This window comes from Xiphophorus hellerii, chromosome 7, assembly GCF_003331165.1.
Source record: "Xiphophorus hellerii strain 12219 chromosome 7, Xiphophorus_hellerii-4.1, whole genome shotgun sequence".
NCBI lineage: Eukaryota > Metazoa > Chordata > Actinopteri > Cyprinodontiformes > Poeciliidae > Xiphophorus > Xiphophorus hellerii.
Window position 1 is genome coordinate 21,815,788 of NC_045678.1, and position 14,550 is coordinate 21,830,337.

General features: G+C 36.5%; 1 protein-coding gene across 2 annotated transcripts in view; it reads left to right on the forward strand.

The window, feature by feature from the left end:
- edar (ectodysplasin A receptor) overlaps positions 1-14,550 on the forward strand; it is a 45,235-nt gene that overhangs the window by 1,302 nt on the left and 29,383 nt on the right. The gene's annotated exons all lie outside the window — the stretch shown is intronic.

The following is a 14,550-nucleotide window of genomic DNA, read 5'->3' on the forward strand; positions in this document are numbered from 1 at the left end:
AAGGGATGAAGGGAGGACAGCTAACAAAGCCGGTGCCTGTAGTCATGATCATCCAATATCAGACAGAAGTGAACTGATAATGTGTTTACTTACTCGCCACTCCATCACTGAACGCTGCTCAGTGTTGGAATTCACACAATAGCTCTATTTATTTTGGAGCGTTTTTTCTTGTGAAAGTGAATGTTGAGATTTATGTTGGATCACAGCTGATTTTAATCCAAGTCGGTGTGTTCATTTACCCCATGGAAAACAAATGGAGCTCTGGGGGCCTGCTGGGGTTAAATATTTTTGTAATGTTTGACACATCTCAGAGGAAGTTTCCACTTAACACATCATACAACGTTTACTTATGGAGGTAAAGTTATTTTACTTCACTTGAGAAATGTATTGCCTCTAATGCTATTTGATTGGAGCTTGTGGCCAAATGGGGTAAACTACATGAAGATAATTTTGTGGATCCCTACATAATCCTGACAGATTACATTAATGTTCAGGATTTGTTGCGGTGGCTTGTAAAAATATGCTCTATGAACTGCTTCAAATTTTGTCACACTACAATCTCAATTTTCAGGCCTTCCCACCTGCTATAAACAAATGAGGGAGGCAGTGGAGTTGCCATTGCTTCCCTGGTCCCAACATGGTGGCATTGCTGAAGATGTCCTGTATTTAGCTCTCACCTTTTCCTCACAATCTTTGTGCCTGCCAACAAAAAGCATTTCAATGGCATGATACTGCCACCATGGGTCACCATGGGTCTCTTGGCTGCTTTATTGATAAATGCTTTCCTTGTACATGAATGACCTCTTTCTGTTTTTCAGTTTTATAACACTCATTCCATCTTTGGATGAACAGTGGTTTTTGATGATGCTTTTTTATGATGCTTGTGATAGAGTTTTATAAGCTGACCCTGCTCCTCCACAGCTTTATTCCTGACCAGTCTGCTTTGTTTCTTGGTCTTCATGATGTAGATTGTTCACTAATGTACTCTAACAAATCTCTGAGGCCTTCATAGAACAGCTTCAATTAAAGTGCTAGGTGGACCCTATTTATTGTTTAAGTGACTGCTGAAAGCTATTGGTTGGATTTTATTTGGGGGTATCACAGTAAAGGTGCTGCACACAAATGCACAACACAATATTTTCAGGTTTTAGTTTTAGAAAAAAATAAATTGAAAAGCAAATATAAATTTACTTCCTTTATACAATAATGTACATTATATATAACCTAAAACCCCACTAAGATATACTGAAGTTTATGTTTGCAAAGTGACAATCAAGGTTCAGTTAATATGAATAGTTTTGCAAGGTACTACTTGCGTTCGGGAGTTTCATTAGGAACTTACAGAGGATAAATGAACAAATAGGCTGTTGCATTCTTTACACATTAATAAATGACATGTTATCCAATATAGGAGAAAATACACAAACACATTTTCTGAAAAGAAATTACTTTCAGTTTGTGAAAATTTGGGTGTGTGCTTAGAATATCAGATGAATATCGGCACAAACCATTTCTAACCAAAAGTAATTAAAATTAAAGACAGGTGTTTTTAAAACCAATTAGCCTTATTTATTTGGGCCTGAACAGTCATCAGTGTGGAAGTCAGTTCAGTCTTTGTCCTAATTTCTCATCTGGCTACACTTAACCCACTCTCTTCTGCAGTCTTTACGCTTAAGTTGTTAGCAATCAGATAATAATGTGTTGTTGCTGTTAATTTGTATCCGATTGCAAGTTCTGACGAGCCTCACCCTGTGGAGCGGAGGGATTGGTTTGTTGAACATAAAACTTTGGGATTCTGAATCTGAGTCTCTCACAATGACCTATACGATCAGAGTGGGTGGTTAAAACATTGATTTTTCTTAAGCAGCTCCTTTAGGTATTAGCTATTTGAATATTTCAAAAGAAAGGAGAAGTTTGCCATTTTCTGTCTGTTGAATGTCTGAAAATCTGCTTGGAAGATGGAGGTATATTTTAACATTGTCAGAATTCTGATTTGTTCTGCTTTGTGAAACTTAATTGTTACTTGAGAGATTGGCTATTATTTTTGTTTTACCTTTACATGGTGTTATTTATTATTACTTAATTTATTGTCTGCTAGTTTTTTGAATGAGTGATGAAAACTACTTGGTTAGCAACAAAGGTTTGAATTAAGGACTTATTTATTTCAAACTAAGTTTCTCGCATATCATCACCACTTGATTTGTTAGTGCTTTTCTTTTGTGACTGGAATAAAACAACCCTTTCATTTTTTTTCATTGTTTGAATATATTACAATATTAATGCATGTTTAGCTAAAGCTGTCAAAAACCTACATAGATGTGTTTTGTTTCCTTGGCTGGGTCTAAACTTTCATTATTCCCAGTCTCCAGTTGGTAACAGCTCCAGATAGAGCAGTGATTCTTCATTGAGCTCCCTCGGGGGCTTCCAGGAAGTCTCATGAAAACATGGGGGATAGCTGCATTTCATTAATTTCTGATTTATGTTTCGTGATTCCGGCAAAGCCTTATACAGCAAAGCTTCCTAAACTGCAATGCCGGTAGTAGTCACTGTGCATTAGCTTGAAAACATCCTAGTGTTTGCTAACTTTTATGCAGATAATACAGAGGACCTGCAACTGTCAGCAGAAGCCTACATTAACATATGGTGGATAACTGTTTCTCTATAAATGTAAAGCAGGGTGGAGGTCATAGTGCTGTGATATTTTTATTTTAGATTTTCTCTGTAGGTAAGCCAACTCATGGCTTTCTGAGAAGATTTACTTATCATGTCACCCATGAAATGTGCAGAACATTGATGCTGTAGGCCAGGATTTGTTGCTTTTTATGTTCCATAATCAAATGCATCACATTTAAGCATAACTAGCAGTGGGAGTCATTCGGAGTATATTTATAGATTTACCAAAAAAAATTTTTGTGACCATAATTTTCTGGCCAGCCCTGACAGGTTGGAATCTCCAAAATGTATCATTTTTCTGATCAGCAAAAACACTAAATGTAAGCACTGCCAAGTCACAGTGACAGTAGAAGTTGTTACAGAAGAGAAAAGACTCACTAAGGTATTTTCAGAATAAGTAAGGTGTTCATAAATATATTTAGAGGAAATACAAAATATATTGAAAACAAATTTGTATTTTCAATGGAGACACAAAGGCTGTTTATTCAGGCTGCCCATTAAAGTACTGGATTTCAGCTGGATTTTATGATTTTATTTAACTGAAGTGTAGGTCATTGGCCAACAGATGTCAACTCATCCTCATGAAGTTCTGTCAAATTGGTGACAATGACAATCGACCAACTTCCACAAGTACAAGAAAAACTCAATACATTAAATCTGTGGCTTTATCTATACTAACCCACATTTTTTGTGAAACTAATATTTTACAAGTTGTTTGCCCCTCTGTTTGGGAACAGAAAAGCTGGATATCTCTTGATTATAAAACCTGATTCCACATTGGCCAGTTTTGCATGTGTGCAGTGTTTATGTGCATTTTGTGCTGCAAATCTCAACAACATTGAAGCAGTTTCTAATGAATTACTCCAGATTTGTCCATCTGTTCTTACTCTGTTTCTAACCAGAAGTGTGAGCTAAAGAAGTTAATGACTGACAAGAAAGCATAAACACGGTCTAATAAAGCAGGAGTTTTGGGAGATTGTCTAGTCTAGCACTGCTTTAATCACGCACAGGATTTTCTTCAGTTGAATTTTAATATCAACTTTATCACCACCTGTTGGTGTAATACCCATTCTGTATGGAATTTACAGTGCTTTAATTTGAAATGCAACATGTAGACTTTCTTTACTGAAAGAAAATCTGTTGAAAAATACCTCTGCCTGTTACAGAACGTGCTTTATTTGGACATTTTGGACACATTTTTGAGAATATCAGAGTGAATATTTGACTGATGTTTTCTATAATGGTAACAAGACTAATATGGCTAACTCACTAGTATAAGATCCCAAAGACATCCAAAACACTGACTCTGTAATAAATATGTCTTTGGTTACAAATACCTGTAAATCCCTGTTTTACAGTCACTGCTCAAAAAATGAAAATTGATAGAGGTTTTTAATAATGGAGAGATAAATAACTTCAGAGCTTAAGACAAGGTTAAATCGATCATGCGGTGAGACAGTTAGTGGGTTTGGAAACAATCAAGGGATACAGTTACTGTTGCTCCCAGATGAGGGATATGCACAGATGTAGAATCTGGTCTCAGAATAATGAGTTTCAGATCTCTGCAGTTAAGCTCCTGGTGGCAGGTTAAACAATACAGTTGATGCTTTTAATGGTTTTCTACTTAAACTCTTTAAAGTCGTTGCTTTTTAATGGATTGACTTAGAGTTTAGCTTTGAAGATTCTCCTTCCTTTGCATGTACATCCATCCATCATGACCGCTTAAGGGACTTAAATTATACCCTCCAATGACAAGCAATTGGAAAACCTTCAGGGCTGTTAGAGGAGGTGTGAAACTGCACACCTGTGGTGTATTATGATGAATATGTCCAGTGCAAATAAGCAGAAGCAAACAATGCATATTTCAAGCTGGTTAATTTTGTGTACAACTATTAAAACTGTTTCTCACAAAGGATATACGATCCGCAACGTAATTGCTTTGGCTGAAAGATCTTCATTATTTCTCCAATTGCTGTATTGTAGGCGTGAGCTAGAGAAAAGGAATCATAAATCCAGATGAATTCCAGGTTGCAGTTTAGGCTTCCCACCTACAGTTAGTGCAAAACAAACAGAGACAGACGAGGAGACAAGGAGAGAGACGTTCTGCCCCAGCTGAGCTAAAGAGAGAAACAAGGGATCAAGGAGAGGAGACGATGAAAGACTGATCACCAGCAGGCAGAGAATCAAAGAGCCTGCTGACTGGGACTGCCATAGGTGTGCGATATGAGACAGAATGAGAGGCAGTCTGCGTAGGCACTACCTTTTTCTTTTCATGCTCCTTAAGGGTTTGTTTTTTTCCTGAGCACTGAGTGAAAAGCTGACAGTAAGTCTGTAATTAAAGCAATTAAAAGATAAAAAGAGAAGAAAAAACATCACACAGTCTCGTCTCGTGCAAAAACATTTGTTTCATTTAGGGCATGGAAATTATTATGCGTGGTGTTTTTCTCATGAGAAAAATTTTTTTTTAGAAAAAGCTAATAAAGTGCAAAAACTATGCAATGGATAAAACGTCTACTATAATAGAGTAGACGTTTAAGATGTATGAACACGTATTGCTGATTTTTACGTAGAGGTGCTTTGACCAGAATTTTGTGTAGATTTCCAGTCCGCCGTGTTTTGTAAAGCTTCAAGATCTTTAGCTTAACAAGATATAAAAAGAGTGCTGAAAACATTTTTGCTTAGCCTTTCTGTTTTTCTGTGTTTGTTCTTTCTTGTCATTATATACTTATGCTGGGAGTAGGGGTCAGACATGTCAGCTACTCCTAAGCTTTAAACAAGTTTCAGCCATATCAGGCTCAGGACTAATGGAAAACCTTTGACTTCATCTGTTTTGAATTGCGACTTCAGGGGATCTTTCTGTTTAATTGCAAATTAAACTTGGAAATTGTACTTAGCAAAAAATAGTTCCAGCTGTACTGCTTGTTTTTTCTTCTTCTTTTCAAATTGTTCGACAGTCTGGTGGAAATAGGAAGTCTTAGTCTTTCCTGAAGTGGTACTTTAAAAAAAAAAAAAAGCTTGAGAGCCAATGTTCCAGGATGATTTGTTTGAGCAAATTCAAGATTAATCAATGCATCATTTAATTCCTTGAAGAGTTGAGCTCGGTCTTCTAAAGCTTTGTGATGCATCTTGGTGGTATGGGAGTAAATTGATATTTAGCAAGGAGACGAGGGCCAGCTGCTGTCTGAGGTTTGGCTCTGTCTCCAGTAATGGAAGTGACCTTTAATTGTGGGTTTATTTTCACATTAAACATCATGCAGCAAATCAGATATATTTATTTACAGCTCATTAAGCTCCTTGTAAGTGAACCATGGTGGCTACTTTGTTCAGTGAGCTTTGACTTCCTGAGGGTCTCTTAAAAACTGAGGATGGCTTTTCTGAAACATACACAGCAATGTCCCTCCTTAGATGTTGTCTCCCAATCAGTAAACTCTTATTTGAGGAGGTTTTGAGATGTGCTCGTAGTTTGACTCAACTGAGGGTGAAAGCGGTTGATGTGATTTGACTGACAGGCCTGCCACCCCACCAACCCTTCATCATAGTAGAGAGACAGAGAGCCTGCAGCACATTCCTCCTTTACCTGTCTCACATCAAAAGACAGCAAGGGCAGTTGGAATGAGATTGGACTGGCTATATTCTTACACTCAGTCATAATGTGGATAATGTTTGGAACATTATTAGTAATTAGGAGGATGGGAAGATGATTATTACCATTATGGAGGTAATAACATGGTATTAAACTGGATACAGTAGTGAAACCTTTGTCTATTAAACCTTTAAAATACCATTGGTGGTACTTGGGCAGCAGAAATATTTTATTAAGAATTTAAAATACAAACAAAAATTCCCTTGAGAATTCTTGAGAACTGGTCTATAGAGATATTATATTAAAATATTATTTTGGTAAGCTAAGTCTCTTTCAAGACATGTATAGAAGACTCCCTTTTTTTCATGCATCACACAGAAAGCAAGGTCTGCAATTAAAAAGATAAATAGTTTTTTTCTACCTTTCCTGGTGTGTTGTTTCCCAGAACCAGGTTTAGATGACAGACTATACGAACTTGATGGAGGGGAAATCCATAAAGTTTGTGGCTTCTTTCCTTTTTAGCTCCAAACCCACTTCATTGAAGTTTTATTGCCGGTGAAAATTCAGATAATTAACCTGCGTAATATTTCACAACTACAGTTTATACTGTGCGCTCTTACAACACCATGCAGGGTTTAAGTAGAATGAAGTGGGATTTAGTTAAATAAACATACACTGAATCATGAATACTATAAAAATGTTTTCTTATACGTGTTGAGAGGTCATAGTGACATTTCATCTTTTGTCACCAGCTCAGACTTATTGCTTTTTGTAGTGTTGCGCATGAACAGAAAAACAGGCAGGGCTTAAGCGTTGTCAAACTGTTTAACATCTGTTTGAGATCTTGTGCAGATTTGGCAGGTTGAGTCCTAGTCTGTAAAGGAATAAAGTAATTGCCTTTTTAGGGTTTGAGCTCCTTACCAGTGCACTGATTAACTTCAGGACCCGTGTACGGCTGGAATGGATTATGTTTGCATGTGTGTAAGATTGTGTTTATCTGGTGAGGTAGAAAGACCAGTGGTAAAATTGAGAGTATCATCGTTGTTGGGTAAGCTGAATTCAGTGACTGATCTAAATGGGCATTGTAAAATCTCACTTATGTAGAAAAATGTTCTTGCATTTACAGCCTTTCTCAGTTTAGGTCTACGGCATGTTAATTTAGACCTGTCGTGTATTTTCAGTTGCTGCATGTTGCAAGTTCTGTTATTTTTAAGGTCCAGTTTAATTGTCATGTGACAGCAAGAATGGAGAACTCTGGGAAGGAAAAAAAACAAGAAGAAAAGCAAGAAAACATTGTTGATAAGAAACAGACATTTCTCTTCAGACATACCAAAATCCAAAATGATTAAAAAGCTGCGAGTCTGTATTCTGCTAATAGAATTGTCATCAGAAATTAAGTGATTCATATACGATCACAAAACATCCTCTAACCACATTGTTTTCATCATCTATGCTGTATTGTTTCTTGGATGACTTCTCTGGCCACTAATTGGCTTAATACATATTCAAGTCATCATTGTTTGACTCTGTAATAAAGACCCTTTATACAATTAAGCAATGATGGGGAAAAGCCATTTCCACAATTGCTAATGGTAGGTAGAGAGATTTAGAGAATTTTTTTTCCCACAAGAACTGATGAAGTGAATTACAACTGAGAGCCTGGGAGAATGAAACTTAAAAATGTAAAAGTTACAGTGCTAGTCTGAACAAGCAGACCTCTTAAATTATTTGCTATATTCAAACATTAGTGTGGAACCAATGAAGCTCGTGTCAAGAAAAATCAACTGGAAAAGACATTAAAAAGATATTTAGATTTGTATTGTTTAATCAGATACTGAGTAAGCAGTGTAAAAAAACATGTATTTAACTTGGAATAGACATCTGCAAGAAAATGCCTGTTGATATTTGATTGGAAAGGTTTTAGTGAGCAATGGATACTTAATTAAAATTATTAGTTCTATATTTGTACATTTTTTAATATTGGTATTTAATGAGATTGACTCCCAAACTGATGCTGTACAAAATCAATGCCATGTACACTTACTACCTTCTTTATTAATCACATCTGTTCATAGGCTTATTAATAAATACAGAATCAGGCAATCAGGTCACCACATCTGGTTGTCTACTTGTGCAGCTGAAATAAAAACAGAACTGTGCATTAGAATGGGAGAGAAAAGTGGACTTTTTTAAGTGACTCTGAGCATGGCTTTAGTTGTTGTTAGACAGCTGCTCTGAGTATTTGGGAAACTGCAGATTTACAGGGAAAACAGGGAAACTACGGCTCCAATTCACAAGGCTCATCACAATTGGACAATAACAGGTTAGAATAAATGTTCCTTGGTATGAGAAGTCTTGTTTTTAGCTGCAACATTTACATGGTAGAAGCATAAATGATGTAAAAGAACCAATATAAAACGTGAACAAGAGACAAATCTACAGCAATTGCCTATTTAAATTCATTAATTTTCTGAGACCTTGCTGAATGTAAAGCCTCTTTCAGAACCCCACTTTATGAACCTGTTTTTTCACAACATACTGATCATTATGCAGAGATCATGATCCCTGTGTGCTTTCAGAGCATACAGCCGAGATTACTAAACCAAATGGGTGTAGCTTGCTACTTGCAGCAATCACTTGGGCAGTAAGGGTAGAACATGTGGGAGGAATTTCCCCACAGGGCAAAGCTCTGTTTACTGATCCTTATGAAGGCTGTCCAATTGAATTTAGTGATTTAATTACAAGAAGTTGTTGCACATCATCGTCAACATGTTTTTATCTGCATAATATTCTGCAGATTAAAGTACTTTAAAACAGTCTTTTGTATCGTAGAATCATGTTGCACTTCTTTCCACTATTCCACATCAACCCTTATCAATCAATCAATTTTTTGTAATGCACATTTCAGCATCACATTAGTTCAAAGTGCTTTACATCATGAAAACAAAAAAAATACATCATAAACACATCATATAATCAACAGTTGTTAAAGCCAATCACAGACATTATATTTTGTCAAGTTTTGTCATTAAAAACATCAGTACAGATCAAATATTTTATTGTGGTTAAAAAACAACTCTAAACAGGTGGGTTTTTAGTCTCGATTTAACTGAACTTTGTGTTTCAGCTGTTTTGTAGTTTTCTGGTAGTTTATAACTTCAGATATTTAGTGCATAGAAGCTGAATGCTGCTTCTCTCTGTTTAGTTCTGGTTCTGGTTCTAGGGATGCGGAGCAGGCCAGAACCAGAAGACCTGATACAACAAGTCTTTCAACAACTGAGTGATTTATGAGCTAACAGAAGTATTTTAAAATCTATTCTCTAAGCTACATGGAGCCAGTGTAAATCAGTGTAAGCCAGTTAAAAAGTGGTTTGTGACACAATCAGGGAAATACTATTGGTGGATTGGCTTCAATCCCCCATTCTGAGTTGCAGTTGCTTAAAAGAAATAAAGCACATGTGTAAATCACAGATTGCAAAGATGATCTGAAAGGGCTTATTTAACAATGAAAGTTACAGTTGGCAAAGTAGGAGTGGCATGTCTGTTCACTTGTAGATTGCAGGCTGGCTACCCAAGATTCTACTAATTAACCCAAGGATATATTAACTTCTTATACTTTTAAGTCTAATGGGCTCTTTGCACCTGCTGCGCTGACGTCACAACCGCATGCGCAATTTCGCTTTGAGTTACCATGACAGCTAGAAAAGACAAAGTCTTATTTCAGACGCAAATAAAACAATACTATGAACATTGCTGTCTTATTAATATAATGGGCTTTTACGTTTTCATGGATTTCCAAGCGGTCCTGAATTAAGAAGACGGTGGCTTGTAAATATTCGTTGCTACCAGTTAAAGCTAACGCTGCACAGCAAAGTTTACAGCCTTCACTTCACTCCGGATCAACTTCTTTAGCCTAAAGAAGAAGGTAAAGGAGCCTCCTGTGTTATTTCCATGGAATCATTTCTGTATTCAGCCTGAAAGAGAGTTTATGGGAACGAGAGAGCAGACCAGAGCCAGACAGCCGAGCAACTGATCCGCCTGTACACACTGCTGTAAACACCGTCTTGTTTCACAAGAAGCATGCAAAACTAATAAAGCGAAGTAACACAGAGACCTTAAGGAACACGGCCATGTTTTTCTAAAAGCAACAACTTTAAACCTGAACAGTCAGCTGAACTAGAACTCCGACACCAGAGCTGCTCTACTGTTAAGCTATGGGCTTGTTGTTCCTCAGGCTTCAGAAGCAAAAAGCCTGAACTGTAAAATCCCCGTTACTTGGTCTCTGACACTAACTACAATAAACACACGTAATATACTTGAAAATAAGGTAAAAACATTGTCCGTTAGAATGGATGAAAAATGCTTATATACTTAAATAGCACATTTTTTACAAGAAAAATGTCTAGCATAAGCTAAAGCTAATGTTAGCCACAAATTCATTCGTATCTGTGTATAACGAGGCGAACATCTTAAAACCTTTCTCCAGCTTACTTGTCAGGGCTTCGGCTCGATGTACAACATTAATTGTTACCTTGGACAAGCCCTGCAAACACCCAGTGTAAAGAGCCATTTTCAATAGATCGGAAAAGATTGAGCCACTTTTCCCCGAACGCGAAAGCTGAGGTGCAAAGAGCCCATAAAAGCAAAATGGAAAAAAAAAGATATGATAATAATTAAATAATGCCAGGCATTAAAACTGCTAATCAATTTAGCAATTGATTACTCTATAGTTTGTTTAAAACAATAAATTGGGTCATGCTATACTTTCTATTTAGAATTCTTGTGTAAATACTTAAAAATGGTAGTATCTCTGCACAAATTATGAGACAGGGATCATGAGGTGAGTTTAAGTAAAAGCTCAAATATAAACGAATTAAATAATGACTTGATCAAATTGGGATCAGATAGAACTATCCAAGTTTATAGAATAAACTTGCAATATATAAATATAAGCTGCTTATTTGTGTTCTTATTTATGGATGAACAGTTTGCCTGTACTGCATATACATTATGCATTAAAATAAATTTTCATACTCATGTGTCACGTCTTCTGCTGTTTGTTTACTGTCCTTACATCCATCCAGTTAAAATGCCAATATATGGCAAATTCCTAGATTGTAACAAGTTAAGTCAAAGATGATTTTAGGCCTTTTTTATTGGATTTTTTTTTTAATTGTTATTATTTTGGTGTGTAAATTTTTGTGGTCTACAAGCTTTTCCTGTTTATATTTTGTGATTCCAAGAGTAAATTGTCACTCCATTGCTATGCGCCATTTCATTCTGGATTTATTCTGCTGTAATTAAACCCAAGCAAATTAAAAACACATTTGAAACCACAGCTAATGAAGAGACAGGGGTTCTAAAGATGTCTCCGATGTGATTCAGTCTCGCAATTGTAAAGTAAAAACAGAATCCTAAAATAAACAAACTACTATGCTGCGAACTGTGCAGTACGCTTGCTCAAATGACACACACAAAAACCTGTTAAGGGCACAGCTAAAAACAGACAGGTTATTTATTGGAGATTATACAATCGTTAGAAGATTAATACCCCTTGGGAGGCTAAAAAGGCTCAGGCTGACTTTCATCTCAAACCTGCCCCAACAGAGAGAGCTGAGGTTAGAGAGACAGGGTTGAAAGAAGTAAGCAGACTGTCAGAAGACACAGATCGTCTTCAAACGCAGTTAAGTGGTATGTGTATGTTTGTGTGCGCACGAGTTTGTGTGTTCATCACTTTAACCCCATAATGAGTAGCCTTGAGGGGGTCCATAGCCATTTGGCAGTTCTTCATTTCCTGATTTAAGAAAAAACAAAACATAATCAAGTCTTTTATCTCTTCAGCAGTGACACAAAAATACATACACAGGCACACACTCACACAGTACATACCGGTAGTGGTCTTACCACAAGGTTTTGCACAATTAAGCCTATTTTGCCCTCAGAAGTGAATGCTGCTTGCATGTACAGTCAGTCTATGTGTTAATATGTGTGGGGGTGAGTTTGTGTGTGTGTTTTTGAGACACAAAAGGGAGAAAGCTGCAATTATTTCCAATCTGAGGTCAAAATCTGTCTGTCTGGCTCCAGACCTCGGATTTCACTCTTCCATGTCGGAAACTTCAGATCTTCTCTGATGGCTAATTCTCCAACTCTAGCGGTTTGATCTTGCTTAATTGCAACACACACACACATGCCTCCACGCACGTACGCACCCCATGCACACGCACATGTTCTACACAACTTGGGATGGATTTAGAGTTACACTGTCAATGTGAGATAATTTTACCCAAGGATGCATCCATAAAACTATTAACAGTTTTATACCATTGTGTCAGCCTTTGTAAATCCAGATGTTCTGAATTTGGCTGAAAAAAATTACTTTTTCTTGATGGTTAGGAAGAGATTGGATAGCTTTCCCAAACATACATACCATCCACATAACACCCTAGATAGATAATTTGGCACTTAAAAAGCTGTGATGGAACAATGTGATTTGAATTTAGTGAGAGATCTGAAGGATACCTCAAACTTCAGCTTACTTCTAAAAACATTTCACTGGAACCTTTCAAACTAAAATAGCATAGTAGTTTAATTTTCCGCAGCAAATTGCACAATTAGTGTATCATTTGTTTTAATATGCTTTATAAAATTGGATTAGAGATTTTTATTAAAAACAAAACAAAACAAAAAACGATTGTATGAAAAAATTAGGTGAAACCAACTGGGATTTAAAACTGCACTCTACGCCACAACCAGCAGGGGGCAACACGTTGCAAACATTTTGTTTTATTTTCTGCAAGTCAATGAGAAATAAGTCTATATGGCTCGTTATTCTTTTGCATACCTAAACTATTTTTAGTACAGTTCTAAATTATATATGACCAGATTAATAAAATAGTATTTACACATATTTTTAAATTGTAATTTCTAGAGTAAAATAAAGGATGATACATGATATGAGGACCATATCAATTTATTCACAGTTGCAATATGCTAATAAAGTAATTTCCTTAATGCTTGAATGAACTTAATGAACTCTCAGTGGTGCACAGGTGTACAGTGCCTTATATAGCAGTTGTTCAGACTATTTTGAAATGGGTTTTGTTAAGAGATTATGACCAGGTTATAGCATACATAACATACGTTGCACTATATGGAAAACAGTTGAAGTTCATCTGGAGTAATCCAGCTCACTGGGAGAAATCCCAGACAGGTAACTGAAGGGAATCAAGAATCAAGTGGAATTGAGTAGGAAGGCAATGGTCAGGCTACTATTTGATGTATCTTTACATGAACGTCTTGTTTGCGTTTGACATTGACTTGGTATGTTCCACACTGTGAGCCCCTGCCAGCCTTTTAGATGTTCACGATATGCCGGCAGAGAGGATTAGAAAATTTGTAATTAAAAAACGAGTCAGTGTTTCTTCTGAAAGCAAATCTGAATGTTTTTTTTGTCACGAAAAAATAGTGTTTTATCTTGAAGTCAACAACTGTCTTTCTCTCTTTGGTTGCCTCCATTGTCACCTACCTGTGTTTTGACTCATGCAAATAATTTTACCCAATAGCTAATGTTTGCCCGTATCGTATGTTATGTGCCAGTTTGACGCTATGGAGCTTACCGGAAATTGCCTGTGCTGTAAACAACCATCCTCCATTGCAAAGGGAGGTGGCTGTTAATGTTAATTCAATATTTGGAAGTGTGGCCAACATGGACAGAACTGCTTTGTTCACTTCCTCTGCTGCCATTGCTAAAACTACAGGCAGACTACAACTCCAAAACAGCGCAGAAACCATCAACACCATCGTCTACAACTTCTCCTTCTGGGATGAAAGACCAGAGACAATCTGTAAACAAGCAGAATTCAAGCAGAATTGCACAGGAAGACAATGCTAATGCTAAGAGTGCAGCTAACGCAAAATGTGAACTTTTAAAAAAACTTTGAAATAATTGAATGCCCTCTGTTATGGCAAATATTGCCCTCCTGATACAGATGGCAGTGGACAAGGTGGAAAGAATTCCCAGTAAATTTTGGAAGTGATGTCATTTCAGGTTCTTAATATTATGCAGTCCAGCATTTAAGTATTGATCTTAAAGGTGAAGTGGCTGGTTGTAGAGAAGATACTGTTTCATACGAGCTTGAAAAAAACATTATCAGACTTTCAGTTGACACAGAATAACTTTTCTAGTTTTGATAATATGCTATTCTAAAAGATAATTATTTGCAGTTAAATTATATATATTTTACATCACTGTTATGTCATAATTTATTGTTATGTAGATTAAAAATAGCTTTCAA